The sequence below is a fragment of the Gossypium arboreum genome, chromosome 7 (genome assembly GCF_025698485.1).
Source record: "Gossypium arboreum isolate Shixiya-1 chromosome 7, ASM2569848v2, whole genome shotgun sequence".
NCBI classification, from domain to species: Eukaryota; Viridiplantae; Streptophyta; class Magnoliopsida; order Malvales; family Malvaceae; genus Gossypium; species Gossypium arboreum.
The window spans coordinates 72357419-72379798 of NC_069076.1; the positions used below are offsets into that span (position 1 = coordinate 72357419).

The 22380-nt window shown below is 37.1% G+C and overlaps 1 non-coding gene across 1 annotated transcript; it reads left to right on the forward strand.

Annotated features, from left to right (window-relative positions):
- Positions 1 to 19050: 19050 nt before the first annotated feature.
- Positions 19051 to 19157, forward strand: LOC128296169 (small nucleolar RNA R71). Its single transcript, XR_008286717.1, has one exon. It is a non-coding gene; the product is annotated as a small nucleolar RNA R71 (small nucleolar RNA).
- Positions 19158 to 22380: the final 3223 nt, after the last annotated feature.

The window sequence follows — 22380 nt, forward strand, 5'->3', positions numbered from 1 at the left end:
AGTTCTATTTATAGCATCATATCAATATCATATAACATAAAGAGAGTATACTTACAGACTTGGTGTCGGGGATTCAGTGCGCCAATTCTTTCTCCAAACCAAAAACCACAAACCATGTATTTAATCACAGGAAATAGGTTTTCTTAAAATTTGCAAAAAAAATATCTTTGTTTTGAAATTCTCGATTTTAGACCCATTTTTAAAAACCAAAAAACTTAAACCATTTTATCATGTATACCTTTATAAAAAAATTTTGAGAAGATCTTTTCAAAACTATTACCAAAAAAATACCCTTCTTGGTACAATTATTTTTTTCAGAAAAATTTTCGGACCCGATCCACAGCCGAGTTGTTGCAACCGGGCTCTGATACCATTAAATGTAACACCCCAAACCCGGCCTAGACGTTATGGCTGAATCTGACGTGCCACATTGAAATAAGAATCCATGTTTTGTTTTAGTGTTTTAAAAAACGACTTTGGTTAAGCTAACAAAGTGAATGGAAGCTGGGCACCAGGTAGGAATCCGTAACAGAGGAGGTGAGCCATGAAGGCTGCTTAAGTACCAAGCTCTTCGAATGGATCCAATCCTAGACATGCCCACAACCATTGCCACACTTGGTTAAATCGAGTTATAATTTATTTAAGTTGAAATCTTTGATAAATCGGATAATCGTGGCGTGGTGTTATTTTGAAAACAATTATCATTTTAAAAACACGTCCTAAGTCTAGCCCATTTATTATCAAACAGATTAAAGTTACTAAAAATAAAATAATCCCAGAAAAGAAAGAAAATCAATTCAAAATGGCCTTATTACAACCCAAAAATAAATAATAAATAAAGCAAACTTAATGAAAACCAAACACTTATTCAAAAGCCCAAAGGCAATCACCGTGGCCACTCTGAATCCCCTTCGGCTCCAAGTCCCTAAATCAAGGCTCACTGCAAGGTTAAGGAAAGGGGGTGAGTTTGGAAACTCAATGTGTAACAAGCCCCTTTCAGAGCCCAAAGCAAAATCAACCTGCTGGGCCTAAGCCCACATCCAATCTCAACATATACTGGGCCGAAGCCTTTTCATATTTCATATTTCATAACACTGGGCCAAAGCCTTTACTGTAAACGGTATGGCCCGCAGGCCTATTTCATTATCACGAGTAATGTCAATGAAAGAATGAATGCAAGCCCAATTGAGGAGACTACTCGACCCACCATCCACTACTCTCCACCCGTACCAACCAACACACCATGTGGGGAAATGATTCAACCTACCCAACCAACACACCGCTGGCAGCATAGCTGCTTTATCATATATCTGGAGGCCTAGCCTCTTTCAAAAACTAGGGCAAAGCCCTTTTCAATAATCAGGGGCATAAGCCCTTTTCGGTAAACTGGGGCATAAGCCCTTTTCAATAAACTGGGGCATAAGCCCTTTTGCACTTCCTTCATCCATATAAAAACCCAACCCAATGCATTTATGAATTCATCATGTGCATTTCATACATATCATGTGCATATCATACATATCATGTGCATATCACATCAGTCATGTATATCATGTCCCACGTATCAAATTTATAATTAAAACCTAGGGGTATAATGGTCATTTTTACCTAGGGGCAAAACAGTCATTTCCGTATTATAAAGGTAATTTCATAATTTTACCAAGTATTAGGGTTTTCCATGTTCATTATTAGTTACTAACAATTCATATGTTTTAAACAGCGATTCTGGCCCATTTTTAGCGAAACCAAGTTATTGGGCCAAAAAAAACCCTAATGGGCCCTACTTAGCCGATTTTGTCATCTAGGCCCATTTAGCCTATACTCCATAATGTTGTCACCAGTCTTAATGCGCAAGTTAATAGGTTTTCATTTTCTACCAATTTTACGCAAATGGGCTTGAAAGCCCATTGGGCCCAACTTCTGCCCCTCGAGGCCCAGCTTACCGTCATGCCAAAAATCGTGCTCTTACTTGTTTTAACAATCCCGATCATCAACTTAGTGAATCTAACTAACCAATGAGCGTTCGCTTGCTCACAAGTCCTTGAAATACCAGAATTTCAGCATTTCGGCTTTTCGGAATTTATCGTTTTAAGCTATGAAAAAGGGTTCGTTACACACCTGTTTTGCGATATTCCTCGACGAGATCTCCTACATGATTTCTCCTATAATCAACCGTTAATAGATCAGCTCACAATAATTGAACCAAATCGAGAACCATCTAATTTCAACACTTACACATTCGGCCACCCTCCATAATGGCCTTAAGAACCTTACCTTTGCCGAAATTGATGACTAGCGCTAGCCACTTCGATGATCCAAACTAATCCAAGTCGACCCTATGCCTTGCTGCTCCTCCACTAAACAAACCATAAAAAAATTAAAAGAAAAACTCAATAGAGCCTATACCCACATTCGGCCATCTCCTAAACTATAGGGGTTTCGGCTTTTGTCAACAGTTACTATAGGAATCGTTTAGAGTTCGAGCACTTACTATAGTCACTCTTCTTGAATCCGTTTATGCCTAGAAGATAAGAGAATTGGCCACTAAAAAGTGAAAAGAAAAGGTTTGCTGGTCAACAAAGAATCGGCACCACCTAGTCTCCACGGATTTCGACTTTTGCGGTATTTCGGCAGTAGTGGTGGTAAGAAAAACAATAGGTGAACGAAGGGGAGTAGTGGGCTGGTTTTGGAAAAGAAAAAGAAGAAAAGATGAATGGGAGGAAGGTAGATTCAGCTGGAAAAGAAAAGAGAGAAAATGACTACACCAAAAAGAGAAAACGACACACCCTAATTCCTATTGCCGAAAATCCCTAACTAAAACCCCTCTGCCGAAATCCCCTCTCTAATCCCCTCAATTTGGCTAAGCTCTATCCTCCTCTCAAATCCCTAAAATCTCTCCCCTTATCCCTCCTTAATTCATACATTTGACTATTTCAAACTCTCTCCCACAGAGTTCCATCTAGCTTTAAACTCTAGCATGCACAAGCATAAAAAATAACATTACCTTTGCCATCACAGGGAATCGAACCCAGGTCTTCCCCCAACACTTACACGCCACCTTTATAGCTCCCTAGTGGCATCACTTAGCCACTTTACCAGAGGATCTTTTGTGTTACATTTAACCCACAAATGTTAATAAGACCACCTATCCAAGGCCCTTAACTTCTTAAGTGCAAAATTCAAAAATTCCACCGGGTTTTGGCCAGCACATGGGCCTTTCATAAGCCCATTTACCTACTCAAATTGTGAATTCCACAACCAAATACAAAATTTTAAAAAACTTTTCCAAAATATCGAGAATCGCAAAAAAACCCAAAAATCAGGATGTTACACCCGCAATGTGTACTATAGACCTATGATCACTGATTGACTGCTAAGGTTGCACAGGTAGCTTGAGACGACTGTAGACCTACTGTTGGGTTAGTAAGTATACTTAGACCTTATACTAATGAAATGAGCATTATACCCCTGTGAGGTAAATTGTCTAAAATACCCATGTATTATGTATGATCGTTTTTTAGCATGTCTTTACTTCATACACGTATGATTTTATGTGCATTACATGGGGAGGGATATTTATATAATTTTGGAGAAAGTGTACTGAAAGGCTATAAACCTATTACTGGCAGCTCTGCTGCAAATACTGTTTAAGTACCGAAATCGGTACGACTTGGTGTGTAAGGTTGGGTGGGTCGATTTTATCCTCACATGGTGTGTAGAGCTGGTACGGAGATGGTACGTAGAGGATGTATTGGGTAAGATTCTTTGTTTGCATATTGTACTAAAATGGGCTCAGGCCAGACTGTCACTGTTACTGAAATGGGCTCGGGCCCAGGCTGCGACTGTTATTGAAAAAAAGGGGCTAAAGCCTCTGACTGAAACTGAAAAGAGCTTAGGCCCAGATTTTACTCTGATTGTTTTCTATTTTGGAATTTCACACACTGAGTTTTTGTAAACTCACCAATCTATTATCTGTGCAGGAAATCCCCAGGCTTAGATGGATCGAGGGGACAGAGGACTCAGAGGTGGCCACTCGACATAATATTTTATTATAGATTATGATTAAGATTTTATTCTTGGGTTTTCATCGTGTAATAAGGCCTTTTAAAGTTTATTTTAATTTTGGAGTTTATTTATTTTATTTTACCTGTTAGTAATAGGACTCGGGTTTTCAAGAAAATACAGACAAATGTTTTTTGAAAACATCACACTCATGCATCACGTTTTAAAAGCTTTCGTGACAAACACAGTTTTAAAGTCTGATATTAAATTGGTATGACCAATGTTTTGCTTAAACGACTTGAGTTTTCACAATGAACTAGGCCTCTTAACCTTTTGTTTAAGAACCTAAAGATATTTAGAACGGATTTTTCATCAATTAGTGTTTTGGAAAAACACTTCAATGTGACATCACAGATTCGGCCATAACGTCTAGGTCGGGTTTGGTGTGTTACATGATTTCACCGAAAGAAGTTGAAATTCGACCGGATATGACTTATGGTGAGGAACTGGTTAAGATTTTGGCATGAGAAGTTAAACAATTGAGAAACAAAAGCACTGCCTTGGTGAAAGTGTTATGGCAAATACATGGGGTTGAAGAGGCTACATGGGAGCCCGAAGAGGCCATGAGGAAACAATACCCAAACCTTTTTACCAATAAGATTTTCGGGGACGAAAATCCCTAAAAAAGGGAGAGTTGTAAATCTTGAAATAGGGTCTAGTCAGAATAGTGGTTTTGAGACCATAAATTCAAAATAGAAATAATTATTTTATTATTACTTGATGATCCATGATATGATTGCATAGTTGTGTGAAATTTTCAGGAAGAAATTTTATGCCTAAAGTGTCTAAATTAACTGTAGGGACTAAATTGAATAAGCTGTAAAACTTGTGTTCTAGAAGCTTCAAGCATGAAATTGAATTAGATTGTTAATTAGAGGTCCTTAAATAGAAATTTGACCAAGTTCTAAAATTTTGGCCCAAAATAGGCATGAATAGGAAAATTTTGAAAGAAAGGCCTTAAGGGAATTTCTATCATTTGGTAAATAAAAGAATAAAAAGGGAAAAAGAAAGCAAAATTTTTCCATCTTCTTCTTGCTTGTGCCGAAATTCCAAAGGTCACCATAGCTAGGGTTTTTTCATCTTTCAAGCTCAAAAGTAAGTGCATCCTAGTCTCGTTTTTAATGTTCTTTACATTTTTGAAATTGTCATCAACCGATCTAGCTATTTCTACCATTATTTTGAGCTAGGGTTCATGCATGAAAATTGATCAATGTGTGACATGGTTGTATTTCGGTGTTTAATGGAGGAATATTATTGTTTGATGTGTGATAAACATCTTTTACTAAGTGTGTAACACCCCGTACCCGAGACCGTTGCCGGAGTCGAACACGAGGTGTTAACGGACTTAATTCACTTATTTATACAGTTCATTTTACCATTTCCAGACAAGCTGGCTAACTGCATCACTATCACCTTAAAAATCATATCTCGAGTTCCAAAACTTGAAAACTGATTCCGTAAATTTTTCCTGAAACTAGACTCATATATCCATCTACAAGTTTTTTTCTAGAGTTTTGGTCAGGCCAATTAGTACAGTTTATTAGTTAAAGTCTCCCCTGTTACAGGGTTCAACTACTCTGACCTTCATGCATTACGACTTAGATATCTTCCTGTACAGGGCTTCAATACTTATGCCGTTTGTTTCTAAAGAAACTATACTCGAAAAGGAATCTGTACATATAGGGCATGACTTCAAATTATCTCTGGTTAATTTATAGTGAATTTCCAAAGTCAAAATAGGGGATCCAGAAATTGCTCTGGCCCAGTTTCACGAAAACTTAAACATCCCTTAAAATACGGCTCATATGTTCGTTTTGTTTCTTCCATATGAAAATAGACTCATCAAGGTTCGATTACATAATTTATTAGCTATTTAATTCCATTTCTACTATTTTTAGTGATTTTTCAAATTCACATCACTGCTGCTGTTAGCATCTATTTTTAAGGTAGACTATACCTATTTCATGATTTTCCATGGATCAACTAGCCATTTGTCGTACATAGCACTAAAATGATCGTGATTAACCATTCCAATGGCTAATCGTTACCAAGCATTTCCATACCACTCAATGAACAATATACAAAATGATTATAATGCTATGCTCAAGATATATAAGCCATTTTCGCATGGCTATCCAAATTTATACAATACCAAAAGGTACATGACCAACAACAAAAGGGCAGTCCTATACATGCCATTTTCAGAGTTCAACTAAAAGAGTACCAAAAGGGCTTTGATAGTGTGGACGACTTCGACTTTGACAATCCCGAGTCCGATAGCTGACGAACCAAAATCTATAAAACAGAGAATCAAAGAAAACGGAATAAGCATTTAATGCTTAATAAGTTTTGAATAATGAAATTAATTCGGCTAAGGTATAACATTCATATGGCTAAATGAATAACTTCATATATGCACATTCTCATAATCATACTTACTTCACGCTTCAATCAATATATTCATACACAAGGTATCAACCTAACTAAAGGCCGAAAATTCGTTAATCAATTGAACGGATACTATTTAAAACGAATTGACTTTTCCGATGCATATACGAGACATACCTTATCGTTTGGATTTATGAGCGTATTAATTGAAATTATTACAGCAAAATCGCTCACTTCCAAACCCAAGCATCTTGAGTTTAGCGGATATAACAACTCGCACAAATGCCTTGGTCTTAGCCGGATATAGCAACTTCGCACAAATGCCTTGGTCTTAGCCGGATATAATCACTAGCATAAATGCCTTCGGGACATAGCAGGATATAGCAACTTCATACGAATGCCTTCAGATCTTAGTCCGGTTATCATCCGAATAATCATGCACACATGTCCACAAATCATAACACATTTTTATTTCATTTTCGTTACTAGAACTCAGACACAAGGCACCTATCTACCATTACCATTTTCGGCTCAATAGCCACATACAAAGAGCATGGTTTTGATTCGCTATATAACATGATCTAATCGAATCATAATCTAAGTTCCATTACTCGAAAACTTACCTCGGATGCTGTCGAACGACTTCAACGGCTATTCAATTACTTTTTCCTTCCCTTTATCGGATTTAGTTCCCCTTTGCTCTTGAGCTTAATTTAACAAATAAATTGATTTAATCATCTTGAACATCAAGAGAAATTCAAGGTACTTAGTCCATATATATATTAGACATTAGAGTCATATGCATGAAATCATGAATCAAATTCAACATATTAGCTAATATTCTCCTTTAGCCGATTATCTAAGTCAAGATAGAATCATCAATAAGCTTACCTATAGCCGAATACATGCAACACCAATCTATGTATGCATTCATGTGGTCGACTATACATATTCCAATATTATATCATTTCAATTTCGTTTAGCACTTAACATTTACCACATATTAATTAACCCATTTCTTTACTCATGTGGCTGATTATACTAGGTCATGCATACACATGATTAAGTTATTTAACACCTAACTCACATAGTCATAGTGTACAAAATCTTAAGGTCCACATATGAATGCCCCCAAGTTCCCATGACTTAACCCCTAACCATATTTTTACCGAGAATTCCTTGAATTTCTAATAGCATACACACATATAATCAATTTGGAGACTATATTAACCCAACATACATCCGGCAATAGTCTATAGCTCTCTCGGTCACTCATTTCACAACTTAACAAAGCTTCAATTCGAAATCATTAGTGAGTATCAATTAACTTGAGCTACCTTCAAACTTTTTACTTATCACCTCATGCCAAACCATCAAAATGAACTAATTATAATTACATAGGTACTACCAAAGCCGAAACCTATGCATACTATTATTCCTTATGCCCAAACCAAAGACCACATTCGGCACTTTCATCCATCATTCTACCAAGCATGTAATATTCAAACACAACCAAACTCACATTTGGCCCTAGTTCATAACAAGGTAGCCGATTCTTTTCCCTTAGTATCTAATGCTCACCTATGATTCTTTTTATAGTTCAAACAATCATCTATCATCATTCACCTAATTTTAACATGAAACAACAAAACTCACCATTATTAACTACCATAGTCGAAAACCTTACTCATTCCAAAATCAAAATTTCAACATGGGTTACAAAAATAACTTGATATCTCACTCAAGATCAACTAAAATTTCAAGAACTAGTATAAACACCTTACCTTACTATCAACCTAAGATGACCGAATGCTTTCCTCCCTTCTTCCTCTTTTCATTTCGGCCAAGAAGAACCAAAGAATACAACTTTTTTTTTCATCACCCTTCCTTTCCTTATTTTCATCACTTTATTATTTTTTTATTTATGTTATAAAATATAAAACTACTAACTAATAATTAATACATATTTTATGTATATACCCCATCATGGCCGGCCACTAGCTAAAATTGTGGGTAATTTGACATGCAAACCCATCATTTTTATAACATGCATTAATAGGCCACTTTACATTTGCCTAGCACGTTTCTAAATTTTCTCACATAAGTCCTATTTAATAAAATTCACTTACAATTAACAAAATTCAAATATTAAATTTTCACACATGCATATATACATATAATAAGCATCAAATATGACGGTTAATTATTTTTATGACTCGGTTTTGTGGCCCCGAAACCACTTACCGACTAGGGTCAATTTAGGGCTGTCACAAAGTGATTTTTAGTTAAAACACCTAAAAAGGACTTGTTTGAAAAAGGTATAAAAATGAGTAGTAAAATTGTGAAATAAAAGAAAATGTGGGCTGATATGAACATGGTGTAGGTTCAGCTAGGCTTGGGTAACCAAAGAAATGCATGCATTTCATTTTACCAACCTAGAGACCAATTTGTAAATAAGTGAAAAGTTAGGGTAAAATGGTAATTTTACCAAAGTATGTGTTATGGGTCGATTTGACCAATGTATGTATTTAGCAAGTTACATTTGGCATTATAGATCAAGAATAACGTGATTCAGGTCTTGATCGGGGGAAAAACAAAGTTTACGAAGATTAGGCTCATTTCTATCATTTTGTACCGAGGTAAGTTCATTTGCAAATAATGCAACATGTACCATACTCTAAATGCTTTAATATTGCATGTATGATAAGTACTTACATATTTGATATGTTGTTGTATCATGTGTTCATTGTCTAAATTATATCATTAATTACACTTTAATTATTCCATGAATATGTGATTGGTACTATGAGCATTGAAAACGACATTACGAGCAAGTTCGACAGAAATGTCGTATCGAAGAATCCCATTTGAACCTTAGGAATAATTTAGGATACAAGTGATGTGTCACTAGGAATTATGTGATCTGAACTCATTGAGTTGTGGTCTGAGTTCATGACATATGTGACATCTGAACTCATTGAGTTATGGTCTGAGTTCATGATGTATGTGACACATTTTTTGGCGTCAGAGTACTGGTCTCGCGCATATTACCGATGGATGGGTAGTCTGGCATGTGTTGCGGATACCTAACAGCCTATGTGAGCAAACCCGTGAGTAGCTTGAAAGCGATCAACATGTGATATGTGATATGTGATATGTGATATGATATAGTGTTGGCTACATATGAAGCACTTAGGTGCAAGATTCCGATGTATCCGATAGTAATGTATGATTATTGCTTGTATAAGTTGCATTTTATTTGTATGTGAACTTACTAAGCTTCAATGCTTACCCTCTTTCCTTTCCTTTTCTTATAGTGTTGCCAAGCTAGCTCGAGAATCGAGAGACGTCGGAGACTCGATCACACTATCAATTGAATATTTGGGTATAGCTAGTCTTATCATTGAGTATGGCATGTATAGGGACTTGGTCTTTTTGTTATGTGTCATATTGATTAGGCAAATGTGTGGGCTCATGAAAGTATTATGATTATTTTTTGTATAGCCTTGAGAGGTGGCTCATATTGATTATTTGGGTTGTAACCCTAATTATTGGTGCATGCATTCAAATGTGTTTATGTTTTGATGTGGTTTTGGTTTCTTGTGGATGATATGTGAGATGAATGGCATATGTATTAAAAGAATGAATAAGGACTAATAGGCATGACCATATTTATGGTGTAATAGAGTAACTTGAAAGAAGAATTATAAATATGAAATAATATGAAATTGGTGTGGAATGTCATATGGAAGTATGATGGTTGGAGTATGTGATATGTCCACATTATAAAGACATGGATTAATCATAATGATGAATGCTTGTGTAGCCAAATGTGCCATGTTGCATGCTATGAAGTAGGATTGAGTATGTGAGTATTTAAAGGTGGCAAATGGATTGGAAAATAGCCTAAAATTGTCCACACGGTTAGACACACGGGCATGTGTCTTAGCCGTGTGTGACACACGATCTGCCCCATGGGCGAGTGATCCGACCATGTTTCCCCTACACCCTAATTATGCCAAATATAATGCCCAGTAGTAAACACACGGGTAAAGACATGGCCGTGTGTCTCAACCGTATAAAGGACACAGCCTTAAGACATGGGGTGTGCCCAGGCCATGTGAAGTCTGCACTTAATTTTTGGAATTTAATTCGCCACATGGCCTAGGCACACTGGCGTGTGACTTGGCCGTGTGACCTTATTTGGTTGATGAAGTCATAGTTAAAGAGTTACAGGGGCGCGTCCGAAGCCACACGAGCGTGTGTGACCAGACGGCCTACCCACACGAACATGTGACCCTCTAAATCAGGAAAATTTTCTAAGTTATCCCAAATTTCTAAAAGTTCTCGGCTTAGTCCTGAACCACCCTTAATGTATGTTTTAGGCCTCGTATGCCCTTAGAAGGGACAGTTTTGTATAAATTTTCATGTTTAAGTCCGGTAATGCCTCGAACCCTGTCCCGACGTTGGACACGGGTAAGGGCTATTACAGAAGCTCAAGGCAATAATACCCTAGAAAAATAATTTCAGGTTGGCTCAGATTTGTTACTAAATGGCTCACAATTTAGATGTCATGTCGGTCGAAAATGAAGCAATATCAATGAAATCAAATGGAGATGTTGGTTCATATACATCAACAAAGGAACAAACGTCGAATCAAAGTGTCGAGAACCATTAAGGCTGTAAAACATAATAGTGGACTATATTACCATACATCAGATACATAGATCTCCAACACACCAAAAGAATAGTAAAGCTGAACATATCCCAGAAGCGTAGCACATAGCTAACACTCGTCAACACACCAACATATCCCAGTGAATAGAGTCGAGTTCACATTCTTTCATCTCCCCAATTTTTTCCCGAGCTTTAACACCCTAGAAACACAACATATAAGTGAATACTCACAATCCTATGGCATGCCAACTATATCTAATGGCCTCAAAGATCACAAGCCCAAAATATTCACAATTAAATCACATATTTTCTCACGGACTTTTTGCACACTTTCACTCCATGTTTGCATTATTAGCATATCACAATCACTGTCATTCCAGCATGCAAATCATTCCCACAATTAACATATTACACAAATACTTTCTCTAGCATGTGTCACATGTCATATTAGTACATCATATTTCACAATCCACGTCACGTTATCTCATGTCACACAAAATAAAAAAGGGTGTAAGAAAAATTACAATTCAAATTTGGTACGTGATATTTGTGACAGGTTTTAAAGATTTATGAATGAATTGTTCTTAAGACTAACTTATTATCACAATTAAGGCAAGTGTTCCTATCGAACAGTAGTATAGTTCAGGAAGATCGAATTGTCGAACCCAAAGGAACCACGAGTACTAGTATTTACTTCCTTTTTTTTTATCTAGCCTAAAAATTAAGAGTTTTGGTTATCTAAACTAATTACTAAACTAAGAATGCACAAAAAGAAAATTTGGGAAAATACTTTTGGGAAAATTCGATTGATTAAGACAATACCTAAGGAAAAATTGACCTAGACTTCACTTTCTATTTGACTCTGAATCAGACGATTTATTCATTTGACTTGATCCGTAGAAATCCCTAAGTTATATTATTATCTCTCTCGAGACTAATAACGTCTAACCTTAGGTTGAATAATTGAAATCTCTTTCTAATTAACACCCTAGAATTGCATTAACTCGATCTATGGATTCCCTTATTAGGTTTCACCCTAATCTGGCAAAATCTTATCACCCTATCTCTAGGCGTGCAATCAACTCTGCTTAATTATGACAAATTTACTCTTAGACAGGGCCTATTCCTCTTCTGTATAAGAGCTTAACTTGAATCAATATCCTGAAATATCAAAACAAAAATTAAGAACACATAATTAAGAACAAGTCAAATATTTATCATACAATTTAGATAATAATAACAAGATCCGTCTTAGGTTTCATTCCCCTTAGGTATTTAGGGGGTTTAGTTCATATTTATGAAAGAAAACATCTCAAAAGCATAAAGATAACAAAACATAAGAAAATCTAAAACTCCTGAAGGAACTTGAAGGGAGATCTTCGGTCTTGATGATGAATCCGGCTTCTGAGATGATCAATCAGCTTTCCTTGAGTAATTTCTTGCTTCCTACTCTGCGTCTCCCCTCCTAAGTGCCTCCTCAGGTGTTTAAATAGGCTTTTGGATGCCTAAGAGCCCTAAAAATTGGCCTTTTTCTAATAAGACTATACTTGGGCTCGGTAGGGACACACCCGTGTGCGATTACTCCAGCCCGTACTCAAGGTTGTTCAATAGGCATAAGCGTGTAGTCTACTAGTGTAAGTCTTGCTTCAACCCTACCAAATGGACATGGCCGTGTGACATGCTCGTGTGAGGAAGTCCAGGCCGTGTTGATTTCCCACGTGGGCCTATTTTCTCCGTTTTCGGCCCGTTTCTCGTTCTTTTTACTCGCCTATGCTCTCCTAGGTATAAAACATGAAATTAAAGGATTAGGAGCATCGAATTCACCAAATCTAAAGAGAAACCATTCATAAATGGGCTAAGCATGGGATAAAAATATGTATAAATTACGGTTTATCAAATACCCCCACACTTAAGCATTTGCTTGTCCTCAAGCAAAAATCCTCAACTCATAATCAAAATAAATTCTTCTCAATTTATAATCCCTATCAATAATATCTCAAAATAATCCATAAGTACTCATACATTTTAAAATTCAACTAAAAGTACATCAAAGTTTCAAACATTCCAAGTTGAGCTTTTTATCATGAAATCATAGGTGTCTCCCTTCATCTAAGTGATTACTTTTGATCAAAATATCACAGAGTTTAACATCCTCACTAAAGATTTACTAAATTCACTCAAGGTGTTTAAGGACATTAATTAAACACTTATTAGTCAATATGAAAAGCTATTGCCATAGGCTTGCTTGAAAATCAGGTCTCCACCACTATATATTGAGCTGATACATCAATCAAAAAGGTCTTTTAGAGGGTTGTAACGTGGCTTTGGTTAGAGGGTGTGGTCACAAGCTGAAAGAAGATGTTAGAATCGAAATTGAATTGAAAAATTACCTAGCTAGAAGAATAACTAGCCATCAGTTCAATACAAGTGACCTTCTTCTTAGAATATGGAATTAACACTCAAGCTCAAAAATGACGAATTACTACTAATATGTATGTAAGTTTTTTTTTTAAGAAAAATTCAAATATTTAGAAGAACAAAACATAACTAAGCAATTTGTTCAAATTAAATCTCGACAAAAATAGGGATCAAATTAGGGGATTTCAACAATAATGGGTTATGGGTTAATATTGAGGGTAAATTAATTAATGGCTTGTTAGGCTCAAAAGGGGTTCCCTAAGGGTTAATTATGGAGGTAGGCATTTATGGAGTGAGTGGGTTAAACCTAAGTGCCTTTATCATCTTGACATATCAAATCAAATGGTGTGGTCTTGACATGCATAATCAAGCAAGTTCTAGAATAACAAATCAAAACTGACGCACTCATAATGAAAGTGAGCATGAAAGGAATAAAATATGCTCTAAAGGCTCAAGATCTCACAAAAATTATGGCTTTTTGATGTTTAAACTTGTGAATTTCAACTCAAGATAATACCTAAACTTAGGGAAACAACCTAAAAGTTTTTAATTCTTCAAAAATCAACTCATCATGCTTGATTCCCTAATGTCTTAAAGTTTAAACAATCAATGCATAATTGCCTATGTTTTAATTCAAGACATATCAATAAAAATCATAAATTAATTAAAATTCATTCTAATAGTGATATAAGTGATTCACGTGATAATAAGATAAAATTCAGGGATTTTTAATGATGATATGAAAGATCCCCCACACTTAAGATGTACATTGCCCTCAATATACAAAGATAGATATATTGAAAAGTATAGATATATAATCATAAGAAAGGGAGAGAGGTGAAACTTCCTGAATGATGAATGGACTCCTTGAATTGGAGTTATGAAGAATAATCAGCCAATGCAATGATGAGAGTGGAGGAGGATACTCTGGTGGTGGTAGAGGTTCATTAGTCCATAAGTCCTGCGCCAAAAGAATATTATATCTGATGGTAGCTATGGTCGTGGTCGAGCAGGACATGGCAGTCGTGGATAACCTTTCCCAGTGGAGTTTTTGGTTCCTATGCGATGATGAGCGTTGGGGCTCTTTATAACTATAATAGAATCAGGAACTTTTTAGGGAATATAATGAAGCATAATTACTCGTAATGAAATAGCCAAACTATAAATTATTCAATAAAAATCATGAAAACTAAAATTAAAATAATATTAAAGGAAAATTAAATAAAAAGTACTTAATTAAGATAAATAAAGATAAAAGTGAAAATAAAAATAAAAAAATAAAAAGTTTTTAAACATCGTCATCGCCGGATGGTTCGCGAGGTGGTGGTGGCGATGAGATATGGAAGTGCTGGCAGATCTGATGTAAAGTTGCATCAATGTGATCAAAGCACTGAAAATATTGTTGCTCAAATCGTGAAAGGCGTTCAGAGATGTCAAAATATGAAGCTGCCGCATAAACTGGACAATGGATGGGTGGTGGCTGAGACGGTGGGTCCTCATGACGTGGAGGGACATCATCAGTAATGTCCTCTGGGTCCTCTTCCTCGGTGGACTGGACGAGGCGGTACTGAGGAAGGTAGGTGCCACGTCGTTTCTCGATCATCCTCATACTTAGCATCCTCAAGATGCCCTGTGGGGACATCTGGCCGATGAGAGTAAGGGAGGATGATTTTGCTGCTGTGTTGAGGAGCCCGAAGTGCTGAGCCAGTCGAGTCACATAGGGCCTAATAGAGATGACCCCACTCCTATGTCGCTCCATCTGATGGCGGATAGCGAGGGCGATGAAGTAAGCTATGTCAAGGACGTGACCATTCGCCATGCTCCATAAGAAATAGGCGTCGTGGGTGGTGACGACGCCGGTGCTCCCTTATCTGCCTATCCGAGTGTGAGCCAAGATGGTGTGTAGATACCTCAAGGATGGAGGGAGAGCCGATGCCTTGGAGCGGCTAGGATCATAGGTGGCCGAGGCAAGGACGAGGTCCCTCCAACATTTTGAGGGGGAGTAGTAGATGTGGCGGTGGAGGGTGTTGAGTTCATTATCGTCCATGAACTCCTCCATGTATAGCCCTAGTGCAATCCTGAACTCGGGTACGCTCAACTGGCATACTAGACCACCAAGGCAGAACAGGACCGTTCCAAGATCGTCGAAGTTTGTCATGATGGTCTGAAGATGGAACGTCGAGCAGAGTTTCAATGTGAACTCGAGATACATCGGCTCGATGATCTCAAAGAAAAGCCCCCAGGGTCAGTCGTTAGGAGGGCTCGAACCGTGTCAGCCAAATAAATCTGTGCTAGTGCAGCCCAATCAATGCAGCGGCCTACACCTAGGGGTCGGGCCCGTAATATTTGATATAATTCCTCCTAGGGTCCCAAGGGAACCTGAAGGAATGGGTGCCTAATCTCCATGGTAGGACCCGAGGATGACACTGGTCCTTTTCTCTTCTTCGAAGCGGGGACAGCAGTTTTCTTTCCTCGTGAGGATGACATAGTATATCTGCAGTGAACAAAAATCGAAGTTTAACCAATATGCCCAAGAATAGTATGGAAAATCAAGACTAAATATGAATATTTCATGAGATTTTCGTACTAGATGATACAAACTAAAACAACTAAATATATCAAGTTATAGGATTATGGGAATAATGCTATGGGAATATGAATGAATGCATGTGGGTAAGCATAAATTTCATGGAAACAAGGAAAAATGAAAGAGTATAGCATAATGTAGTAACTAAAATGACAAAATTTTTATAAAACAAGCATGAGTATTTTAATATTCTAACTATGAATATTCATTCAAAATAGTTTAATAGAGCAGAGAAATCATGAAATAAGTAACATATTTAAAGAAAAAATAGAGAGAAAAGAGTAAACAAACGCAAACGAAAGGAGCTTGGGGCGTTGGAATTGGTGTTGTAGATGGCGCACGAGCATGGAGGTAGGGCGTGTGAAGTTGCAGCGGCTAGGGTTAGGGATTTTTGGCGAGGGAGATAATGAATAATGAGGGGTTTATATAGATTTTGGGGCACACGGTCGTGTTTTTTTGCCCATGTGTTTCGTGAATTTTGAATTTGGGCGCATCTGACATTCGGCCCATGCCCTTGTTCTTGGAGCGTGTGGGTGCACACGACCGTGTCGCATGGCTGTGTCTTGCTTCGTTCACTTCTCCCACTCCTGTGTACATAGGTCCACGCCCGTGTTAATTTGATAGGTTCGCCCACGGGTTATGGGCACGGGCGTGTCGCACGCCTGTGCTAATTTGACAGGTTCGTCCACGATTTCAAGGCACTGGCATGGCGACTTATCGCTTCCCTTGTTGGGAAAAAAAATTTTCCCTGTTTTCACACGGCCTAATACACGCCCGTGTGCCTGGCCGTGTGGTCTTTAGAAAGCTTGCGTTCTATGATTTGGTTAGTATGTTAGATGTTAAAAGCTAAAACTTAAATAATTCATTACCGTTAGTGCTCGGGTTGCCTCTCGAGAAACGCTTATTTATAGTCTTAAGCTGGACTTTCCTCTCTTCTGCATGGTCAAGGTGGTGCGAGGAGTTTACACTCCTTATCCCTGCTATCAACTTTATCAACATAAGGTTTAAGACGGGTATTATTTACCTTAAATGTGTTGAATTTGGGATGAATTACCTCGACTGTACCATATGGGAAAATACTGAGTACCGTAAGAGGAATTTCTTCATTAGGTTTAGGAGCGGCAATGTGAGGATCTACTGCATCCAGTAGTACTTTGTCTCCAACCTTAAGTTGATTTGGTGAGGTATTGAGCTTGTCCTGGCGCGGTTTCAATTTATCGGGTGTTCTCGATTTTTGTGTCTGCCATTCATCTAGCTTCTCGATTTGTAGCCTTCGTTCTTCATAGATAGGTCCTTTATTGTTGTTTGAACACGACTCATATACGTTCTTCAAAACTATTTCCTGCATAAAGGGTTTCACCACATGATCAGTACTAGTAGAATGATTTATACAACCACCTTCAATTTTTAATGTGTTACTCGAATTATGAGTTTGAAGGGTGATTGTTTTGTCTCCCACACGAAGTGTGAGTTCACCTGTACCAACATCAATAATGGTTCTAGCAGTCGCTAAAAAGGGTCATCCTAAAATCAAAGGTGCGTTACTATCCTCTTCCATGTCTAGAACAACAAAGTCTACTGGGTATATAAATTTATCGATCTTAACAAGAACATCTTCAATGACACCCCTAGGAAATCTAATGGTTTTATCTGCCAATTGAATGCTCATTCTAGTTTGTTTGGGTTTCCCAAGACCTAGCTGTTTAAACATTTTATAAGACATAACATTAATGCTTGCCCCTAAGTCAGCCAATGCATTATGAACATCTAAACTGCAAATTAAACAAGGAATCGTAAAACTCCCTGGATCTTTCAATTTTTTGGGTAGCTTATTCTGTAATATGGTTGAGCAAACTACATTCAACTCCACATGTGACGCCTCATCCAACTTCCGTTTGTTTGTTAGAAGCTCCCTTAAAAATTTGACTACGTTTGGCATCTGCAAGAGAGCTTCGATAAACGGTAAGTTAATATGTAATTTCTTTAATAGTTTAAGGAATTTACCAAATTGTTCATCTGTACGGTCTTTCCTTATCGCATTGGGGTATGGCACCCGTGGTTTGTCCTCTTTACTTACCATTTTCTGGTCATTGTTGTCCACCTCATCCATACCTTTACTTACCACAGTTTCCTGCCTCTGCTCTGGTTTAGGTGTAACTAACCCTTCCTCATCTTGAATGGTAATTGCATTGATTTGCTCCCTTAGGTTAGATTCAGTGTTACTCGGTAGGCTACCTTGTGGTCATTCGGATATCAATTTAGCGAACTGACCTATCTGAGTTTCGAGCCCTTGGATCGACACTTGTTGATTTTTAAGTGATGTCTCAGTATTCTGAAAACGAGTTTCAGACACTGAGATGAATTTTGTTAGCATCTCCTCAAGGTTCGGCTTTTTCTCTTGTTGGTAGGGTGGTTGTTGGAAGCCTGGAGGTGGTGGTCTCTGATTCCCTTGGCCTCCCCATGAGAAATTTGGGTGGTTCCCCCAACCTGCATTGAAAGTATTACTATAAGAATTATTTTGAGATCGAGGATTATTACCCATGTACTTTAACTGCTTGTTCTCCATGTTGTGGCCATAGGGTGGGTATTCTGAATTGCTTGATCCACCTCCACTTGCTTCGCACTGCATTAATGGGTGAACCTGTGAAGAACTAAGAAAACCATCAATTTTTTTATTCAAGAGTTCTACCTGATTAGAGAGCATGGTAACCGAATCGACGTTATAAACATCGATTGTTTTCGTTGGCTTTGTCCGCAAGACTTTCCATTGATAGTTATTCAATGACATCTCCTTTATAAATTCATAGGCATCTTCAGGTGTCTTATTATTGATGGTTCCGCTAGCAGCTGCGTCAACCATTTGTTGAGTCGAAGGATTCAGGCCATTATGAAAGGTTTGAACCTGTAGCCAGAGTGGTAACCCATGGTGAGGGCATCTTCTCAAAAGGCCCTTGTATCTCTCCTATGCATCGTAGAGTGTTTTTAAATCCATTTGCATAAAAGAAGAGATATCATTACATAATTTAGCCGTTTTAGCCAGCGGGAAATATTTTAATAAAAAGTTTTCGGTCATTTGTTCCCAAGTAGTGATTGACCCCCGTGGTAACGAATTCAACCACTGTTTAGCTTTGTTTCTCAATGAAAAAGGGAATAACCGAAGGTGAATGGCATTATCAAAAATGCCATTAATTTTAAATGTATCACATAGTTCCAAAAAGTTTGCCAAGTGAGCGTTGGGAACTTTGTCCTGCAAACCATCAAACTAAACAAATTGTTGTATCATTTGAATTGTGTTAGGTTTCAGTTCAAAAGTATTTGTAGCTACAGTAGGTCTAACTATGTTCGATTCAGTTCCTATTAAAGAAGGTTTAGCATAATCATACATAGTGCGCGAAGTAGGATTCTGATTAAAAGCAATTGCAGGAGGTAGCAGATTTTCTTGGTTTTTAGCCATCTCATTGGTTGTGGTTGAAGTATCATCCTCTTGCTCTTCCTCTATGTATCGTAAGCTTCACCTTATTTCTCTTCGGTTTCTGCAAACTGTGCGATCGATCTCACTATCAAATAGTAATGGTCTTGACGGGTTTCTTCTGGTCATAAACTAGAAAAACCTGTCAGAAGAAAATAAATGAAGAATTAGAAAAGAAAATAAAATTTTAAATTGCAATAAAAGTAAAATGGCTAAAGTAATAAAATCGAGTGTTCCTAATATCCTAGTTCCCCGGCAACGGCGCCAAAAACTTGGTACATGATATTTGTGATAGGTTTTAAAGATTTATGAATGAATCGTTCTTGAGACTAACTTATTATCACAATTAAGGCAAATGTACCTATCAAACATTAGTATAGTTCAGCAAGAACGGATTGTCGAACCCAAAGGAACCACGAGTACTAGTATTTACTTCATTTTTATTGTCTAGCCTAAAAATTAAGAGGTTTGGTTATCTAAACTAATTACTAAACTAAGAATGCACAGAAAGAAAATTTGGGAAAATTCGATTGATTAAGACAATACCTAAGGAAAAATCCACCTAGACTTCACTTGTTATTTGACTCTGAGTCAGACGATTTATTCATTTGACTTGATCTGTAGAAATCTTTAAGTTATATTATTATCTCTCTCGAAACTAATAACATCTAACCCTAGGTTGAATAATTGAAATCTCGTTCTAATTAACACCCTAGAATTGCATTAACTCGATCTATGGATTCCCTTATTAGGTTTCACCCTAATCCGGCAAAACTTTATCACCCTATCTCTAGGCGTGCAATCAACTCCGCTTAATTATGACAAATTTACTCTTAGACAGGGTCTATTCCTCCTCTGAATAAGAGCTTAACTTGAATCAATATCCTAGAATATCAAAACAAGAATTAAGAACACATAATTAAGAACAAGTCAAATATTTATCATATAATTCAGATAATAATAACAAGATCCGTCTTAGGTTTCATTCCCCTTAGGTATTTAGGGGGATTAGTTAATACTTATGAAAGAAAACATCTCAAAAGCATAAAGATAATAAAACATAAGAAAACCCAAAACTCCTGAAGGAACTTGAAGGGAGATATTCAGTTTTGATGATGAATTTGGCTTCTTAGATGGATCAATTGGCTTTCATTGAGTAATTCATTGCTTCCTACTCTGCGTCTCCCCTCTTAAGTGCCTCCTCGGTGTTTAAATAGGCTTTTGGATGCCTAAGAGCCCTAAAAATTGGCCTTTTTCTAATAGGACTATACTTGGGCTCGGCAAGGACATGTCCGTGTGACACGCCCATGTGCAATTACTCCAGCCCGTGGTTAAGGCTATTGAATAGGCACAAGCGTGTAGTCTACCCCTGTAAGTCGTGCTTCAATCCTGCCAAATGGACACGGCCGTGTGACACACTAGTGTGAGGAAGTCCAGGCCGTGTTGATTTCCCACGTGGGTCCATTTTCTCCATTTTTGGCCCGTTTCTCACTCTTTTTACTCTCCTATGCTCTTCTAGGTATAAAACATGAAATTAAAGGATTAGGAGCATCAAATTCACCAAATCTAAGGAGAAACCATTCATAAATGGGCTAAGCATGGGATAAAAATATGTATAAATTACTGTTTATCAGAACATAGAATAAGGATTTAGGCTACTACTAGTCTCCCAATTAACACTTTCCAAACACTCACCGTTCGTGCTTTCACCTAGCCGGCGAGAGCTTAAACTAGATTTTCCTTGCCTTTTGCTTTATTCGTAGAAGGTCCTAATGATTCTGATGCTTCACCAAAATAATTCACACAATACACACAGTTATCATTTAGCCAAGGACTCACCAAAATCAACTAAAACCACAAGCTAAGCTAAATTGTCATAAAACTATAATTTTGACAAGCTTAGACGAAACACAAAAATCTAAATACATATTCATTCCTATCACATGAAACTGATTCCCATCATCTAATTAAACATCCAAGGACAATTCCCTACCTTCTAACTACTCAAAACTATACAAATTCATGGTTCCGAAGTTTTGACATACTATGGACATTTTCCATGAAAATTCAATTAATCATTATAATTCTTTAACGAAAATCTAAGGAATGTTTAGAAACCTTTTAATCGCATCAAAACTAATTGAAAAGCACTTTGAAACCTCGTTTTAATTAAAATCCTAAAATCCACCATTAACGACTCAATTTTTGGCATTTATTCAGAGCATTCAATTCAATATGTAAAAACTCTATTTAAAAGACTAGATAACATCAAAACTAATAGGAAAATGAATTGTTACATTCGATGGGAGAAAATCGAACATTTGTTTGAAAATCTAGAAAACCCACAAGTTTAAGCAATGGTGAAATCAATGGTGTTTTTTATGATTTTTGTGGAATTCTAAAGAGGTTCAATGGTAGAAGGATGGTAGAAATCAAAAGAATTGAAGTTTGAGAATTAAAATTGGATGAATGAAACTTGGGAAAGCAAGGGATGGCTAAAAATAAATAAATGGGAAGGGGTTTAGTGAGCTCTTAGAGGTAGGAGGAAATATTAGGTTAATTTTAAAGTTTTATGTTATTACCCTTTTAGTTCTCCTAGTTTTAACCCCTTTTCAAAATGGTCCTTATTTCAAAAATAAATATCTTTTGAACACCATTTTCAAAAAAATTGATTTGATTTTCTACAAGCCATAGACAAAGATAGTTTCGGTTTACCATGCTTCGAAATTTCAGAGCACATTAAAGTTAAAATCCCTAAAGTATCCTCAAAACTACTAGG